The sequence below is a fragment of the Hydra vulgaris genome, chromosome 02 (genome assembly GCF_038396675.1).
Source record: "Hydra vulgaris chromosome 02, alternate assembly HydraT2T_AEP".
Taxonomy (NCBI): Eukaryota; Metazoa; Cnidaria; class Hydrozoa; order Anthoathecata; family Hydridae; genus Hydra; species Hydra vulgaris.
The window spans coordinates 1,792,019-1,798,876 of record NC_088921.1 but is presented as its reverse complement, the minus strand read 5'-3'; the positions used below and the strand labels follow the sequence as shown (position 1 = coordinate 1,798,876).

Here is a 6,858-nt window from a genome sequence, read left to right as displayed (position 1 = left end):
GTTGTAACGAAATAAAATATTATATTTTATTCATTTATTTATTCATTTATAATTTATTCATTAATAACTTAAAAATAGTAAATTCCAAAAAAATATTCATTTTGTAAAACTTTTTTAAAACTTTGTATTCTTTTTTTTAGGTAGGTAATTTTAGCTACCGAATTTCATACAATTTGAGGAAAAAGGCAGTATATTTTAACTAAAATTAACTAAAAAAATTCATGATTTTTTTATAAATGTATTTACCACATTTGATCCCAGTCTGAAATTATTTCCTTTATATTGCCCGATTTCCAGCGTTAATACGAAATACTGGAGATAATGAACATAACAATTGCTCTGTTTGAAAAATGTAGTTAAAAACTTAAAAAAAAGTTTTAAATAGCTCCAAAAAATTTAGTTAAAAAAAATTTTGTCCAAAAAAATTACTTTAAATGTGGACAAACAAGGCGTGCGACCGTACACGCTTTCGGGTAAGACTTGATCGGTGCACTCCTAGAATATATATTTACATATACTAAATATAATACATATATTTATAGTTATTATATAATTTTATTTGCATCACTGTAAACAATTTATCTAGATTAATTAATTTTAGATCTAAAAATAAATTTTTAAAATTTAATCATCTAAAATTAGAAGTTATTCATTTAGTCTCACTTGCATAAAATCATTTGAGGGGCAGTTTAGGAGTAATTCCTAAACTTTAGGAGTTACTCCTAAACTTTAGGAGTTACTCCTAAACTTTAGGAGTTACTCCTAAACTTTAGGAGTAACTCCTAAACTCACTCTCTCTCAAGCTGATTATAATAATCCTTATCAACTTCAAGTTCAGCATCAAGTTGAAGCTGCAACTGTTCACCTTAAAGCTGAGACTGATATGGCAACAACAATCCCTATTTTCAATTTAATAAGTCAATTTATTAGCTTTCTAAACAAAACCAGAAAGATTCAGAAAATATAGTTTAAATTTGATCTAATAAAACAATATAAAGTCAATAAATTACAAATTATTGAGCAATAAAAACAGAAACAAATGGAGAAACATTATTTAAAAACATGCCAAATTTAAGAGAAAAAAAAATAAAATAAAAAACAAGAAGCATTATCAGTTCATAAGACTACTTACTATATTTGTCTTTTAAAGTTGTAACAAAGGTTGTGATATCATTCCTGTTTTCAACTTTGTTAGATGAAGCAGCAATGTTTGAAAGATCTCTTATAGTGATAATTTTACCTGTGGATTTAATCAACTCTTTTTGTAGCAGTTTTTTGTTCGGTTTTAAATGCATTAACTCTTTAGCTTTCTCGATAGCATAATCTGGAAGTTTTCTTTGATTTGGCAAGTGCTTATAGAGAATCTGAATTTAAAACAAAGATTAATAAAGAAGAAAATTCAGTCCACTTCAAAACAATCTGTACAAAATTAATTGGTTGTATGTATGTATGTATGTATGTATGTATGTATGTATGTATGTATGTATGTATGTATGTATGTATGTATGTCTGTATGTATGTATGTATGTATGTATGTATGTATGTATATATATATATATATAAAATATGTTAGTGTATTCTACAAATAGAGTGCTTAATGTCCTTAAAGAACAGAGGAATAATAAATTAGTAAAAACACTTATCTAATTTTTACTGGTCTTCAACAACTTGTTTCACCATCAGCAGGCTCATCAGGAAGCCATGTATATATATATATATATATATATATATATATATATATATATATATATATATATATATATATATATATATATATATATATATATATATATTGTTACATTAAATTTTTCTCACATAGAATAAAAAGATTCTGAAAATATTTGATTTTTCTCTATCTATATACATTTTCAGCCTTTTTAATAGAATATGCTGGGTGTTCTATTTAAAAAATTCATCCACCTATATATTTTTTAAGTTACTTTGTTAATTTTTTTACATTAGTTTATGCTTCTCATAGTTTTGGCATTGGTGATCAAGCACATAGATGATCAAACACATGTTTTTCTTGTATTTATTAATCTGACTTGAATGTTTTTTTTTAACTAATATTTGTTTGGTTAAGTTTATTTTTAGCTTGAAGTGTTTTTCCTTTTTCTATTCAATTTGTTAGACCAGCATCACTGACAAAAAAAAAAAAAAATAGGATCCCTAATACACTTTTTATTTGTCAGATCAGGTCACCCTGCTACTAATAACATGTAAACCAGTACAACCTGCTTCATATTAACGTCAGGAAGGGCATGCAGTTGTAAAAAATTGTTTCAAATAATCCATAATGGCATTTAAATGTTGCTGTAGAGAACCATTGGAAAACACAAGTTTGGAAACGTTGAAGTAAAACTTAAGGAAAAAATTCACTTTACATGTTTGGGGAATTAGTTTGTAGGGAGGTGCCTAATGTTTTTTTATGTTAGCAAAGGTTTATTTGTTTTATTAATATGAATAAACAGAATTTCATAAATGTTAAGGTTTTATTTTTTATTTTTTTAAATATAAGTTATTTTTTTGGACTTTGTGTTGTGTTTTTTTAGCATAAATACCTAAGCTGCTTTGCTTTTGTACAACATTTAAATTTCCATACCTTACTCTGTATTAGTATTCTTAGGAATACTAGCACAAAATACTTTTATTTGATTATTTACAAAGTTTTTTGCAAAAAGTTATCAGGATTTATGTCAATCCTGATAACTTTTTGCAAATTATCAATTATAAAAAATTAATCAATTATAATGATGATCCTCATCATTATGCTAGCGTCCTTGTTTCTTCGCTTCTACAGATTGCATGTTTTTCATAATGCCACTTTTTTTCAATTTTTACTGCATAACTTTTCACAAACTTTCATAAATAAGCTGAAATTTTTACCAAATGTGCTCTATATTATTTCAACTTAAAATACAAGCCACAAAAGTTGTAAAATTAAACGTTTAATTAACATTTATTTATTTTTTTTCGAAAAAGCTTCCGTGCAAAAGTTTAGAAACAACTGAATTTGGTTAATATTTATTTCAAAAAAGCTGAAACTTTTACTAAAATTCACAAAATAGCAATTTTTTTAACAATAAAATAGTTTTAATAAAACACTTAGTATTTGGTGGCATATCCATTTGTCTTTAAATCAGCATCACAGCGATGAGGCATTGAATCTACTTATTTAATGAGTACATCCTGAGGAATGTTATACCAAACTTTTTTTAATAAATGCTAATAAATGGTCTTTGTTAGTTATTTTTTTACCAACTAATTGCCAGTTGATGTACTCCTAAAGATGCTTAATAGGATTGAGATCTGGGCTCTGTAAAGGCCATTTAAGATCTTTGATTTTTTGTGATTTAAATTATTCTTTAACAGATTTGGCTAAATGCTTTGGATCATTATCTTGTTGTAAGATCTATTTGCAAGTCATTTTATGCTTTGCATGTGGCAGCATAACTTTTTTTATGATGTCTAAATAAACTCTCTGGTCCATAAAACCTTCTAAGTGAATGAATGGGACCCACATAGTCACGATTATACATACCCAAACCATAACATTTCCTCCTCCATGATTAACAGTGGGTAACTGATATTTTGGATTAATCTGTCTCCTACTGGGCCCCCAACATACTTAATTCCGTCACTACTTTATAGCATAAACTTTGATTCATCAAATAAAAAGACTTTTGACCAGTCATTAACAGACCAACTAATATGATCTTTTGCAAATTTTATTCTTGTTTTTAAATTTCTTGCAGGTATTTGCATTTCTTAACTGGGCAACAGTCATAGAGATTATTTTGTCGTAATTGGCGTTTAGTTGTATTGACGCCAAAGTTTGTGCCATGAAACTGATGCGTTAAGTTAGACAGCAGACTTGTGAGGATTATTTTTGGAATACCTTACTGATAATCTATCAGACTTTTCAGTTGTAACTTAAGGTCTTCCAGCGCAAGGTTTGCTTTCAATAGTTTTGCGCAGACAAAATCTTTTCATAGTGTGACTTATATCTGGTTTAGAAACATTGTAAAGTTCAGAAATCTGCCTGTAAGTCATTTTATTTCCTACGGCTTTTATAATTAATTCCTTTATTTCCTTTGAAACTTCTTTAGCTTTTCTGATGCTTTTAAAATATTGCTAAGTAATTGAGTTATAAAGTTTTACCAATATTTTGGCAATTAATTATACTTCAATGCCTTTGAAATATCTTAAAGTAATTAAGTTATTAAATTTCACAAATATTTTGAACTTAAATTTTGCTTTTGTTTACAAAAACATGATTTATTTGCAGGGTATGATACTGCTTCTTAACTTTTGCAAGGAAGCTTTTTCAAAAAACAATTAAAAGTTAATTAACCTTTCAATTTACAACTTTTGTGATTTGTATTTTAAATTGAAATAATAAAAGCACATTTGGTAAAAATTCCAACTTATTTAAGAAAGTTTGTGAAAAATTATGCCATAAAAACTGAAAAAAGTGTTTCTAAACTTTGGCACGCTTCTGTACATACACTGCTTCTTATGTTGTTATATGTTTTTGCAATAGTTCTTTCTAAAACCTTTATCACTTGGTCAAGCAGGTTTATTCCTTGATATAAACCACCCTACATTTACAAATCTTTGCCATCCAACTTTTCTTTTTTTTCGTCCAACATCTTTTTTGCAATTGTTCTTTACAACAGTGAAAAAGTTTTGCAAGCATGGTATGATTGCCAACCTTTAAAATATAATAATTAGAACAGCCATGGCTTGATTTTATGCTTCTAATCATTCCGAATTTTATATTTGAACAATTTCATTGCAAAGATCTAAAACATAATGAACATCCGCATCCCTGAAGCTTTCAAAACCTACCTCAATACACTGGAAGGATTATCAGCCTTGTCTAACTGAGCTTTTTGAGCATCCTTCATTTTTCTTCACTACTTGTTATCTGCTGGTCCTCCAATCTTATTCACCTTCCTTGATCATTTCAAACTCTTCATTTAGCAATTTTTCAAAATGAGCCATCCAACTTGTTTTTACCTAAACTTCATTTGTAGATATTTTTCTATCTAGCCCTTTAATACACCCTTTAACAAAATCTATATTTTTTGTAACTATTTGCTTCACAACTCTATATTCTTTGTTTATTTTATTCATCTAGCATCTTACCTCATACCTTCTGTTTGTTCGATTGAACTTTGTATACATCTTTTTTTGCCTTGCACTCAGACTTACAATGCAAGAACCTGTCTTCTGCATTCACAGACTCTTACAGCATTTTATAAAATTTGTTGATTTTTGCTACAATTTTAACCAAGTATTCATTGAACTACCACGATTCTTTGTGTTGTTGATGACTTTATGTTCAGATTTCTTTATTTTGCTTTAAATTTCCTTTCAAAATGTTTATGCACTTCATCTTCTTTTAATTTTTAAATTCTCTACTTACTCACATAGATCTCTCCTGCTTCATGGCCAACAACTTTATATAGCAAATAACTAATTTGTGCTGGTTAAGATATATTACACTTGTGTTTTAAATCCACCTGATTCATGGGTTACTTTATGTTGATAATTTTTTGTAAGCTATTCTAGTCTCTTGCAGGCAACATAACTTCTACCAGTGTTGTTAATAAGCCCAACAATAGCAAGGTCAAGGCCATGTGATTGTATATAAATTAACTTGATTGTAAAATGAAGATATTGCTGTTCTGATTGTTATAATTTAAAGTTTGGCAATCATATTATGCTTGCAAAATTTTTTTCACTGTTTTAAAGAACAACTGCAAAGTTTTTTTCATGACTAGAGACCATTTAATAAAGATTTTAGGGTGTTTTTTATATTCCTATTTCAACACAAAATTTTATTTGTATTACTAATACTTTTATTTGTATTATTATTAATTAGATTATAAATTTTAAACATACATGGACCTGTTTTGATAACCTTGGCCTGATATGGGCGCCAAAAAAAAAAAACACATAAAGTGTCTTTCTTTTTTGTGTTTTTTTGAAAATAAAAAAATAGTTTTTGTTTCAAATGTTGCAGTATAATTAATTTATGTTTATTTTAGCTATTATTGCATTATATTATTATTATTTAGTTATTTTTATGTTCATATTTTTTAGAACAATGCGATGGATTTTAATGTTATTACATGCCATGACTCGTTTATAACTCTTATTTAGCTACTAACTGAACGTTAGTTTAAAAAAAAATTTTGATTGATGCTGCAGAAAATTTCTTGAAACCGTACTCATTGTTTTTTATACAAGGTAATATTAGTTGCAATGTTTTCTCGGTAAAAGTTGCTGAGAAGTCTTTATTGGTCTGGGTCATCAATTGAAGAGGGTATGTAATGTTTATTTAAAGTCTTTAAGTGTTTCAACTAATATATTGAAATATTACAAATTATTTTGAATAATGTGATTTTTATTTTTTAATTATTGCAGTTCATCTACCACCTCTACAGTCGCAATCAGCATCAGTTTGTCATCTTCATGCTATGGTTGAAGGTACTTAAGAAACAGACACTTAAAATGCTTAAACTTAAGTAGTTTCGTTTTAAATGGCAAGTTGTTGCTCTTATTTTTACCTTTTTTTATTAAATTTTCTTAGTTTTCGAATGAGTTATTGCAAATCCAAAAAATCAACTTAATATTGCAACCCGTAATATTTTATTATATATAATTTAGTCTTGTTATATTTCTATTAAGTAAAGTTTATTTTGTGAAAATAAGCCTGGCTTTTTTCTTTTGTTATTTTTGTATATTATTATTTTTGAAAATAAGCCTTTAATTCTAAAAAAGTTATTAAAAGCATTAAAAACACAAATTTGACAAAGCATCTTGAAAAGTGTTTTTTTTTTAATTTAC

General features: G+C 27.2%; 1 long non-coding RNA gene across 1 annotated transcript; it reads right to left on the bottom strand.

The window, feature by feature from the left end:
• Window positions 1-262: 262 nt before the first annotated feature.
• LOC136076636 (uncharacterized) lies at window positions 263-1,433 on the bottom strand. Its single transcript, XR_010636445.1, has 3 exons — window positions 1,133-1,433; window positions 430-495; window positions 263-339 (listed from the first exon to the last, which is right to left on the bottom strand). It is a non-coding gene; the product is annotated as an uncharacterized LOC136076636 (long non-coding RNA).
• Window positions 1,434-6,858: the final 5,425 nt, after the last annotated feature.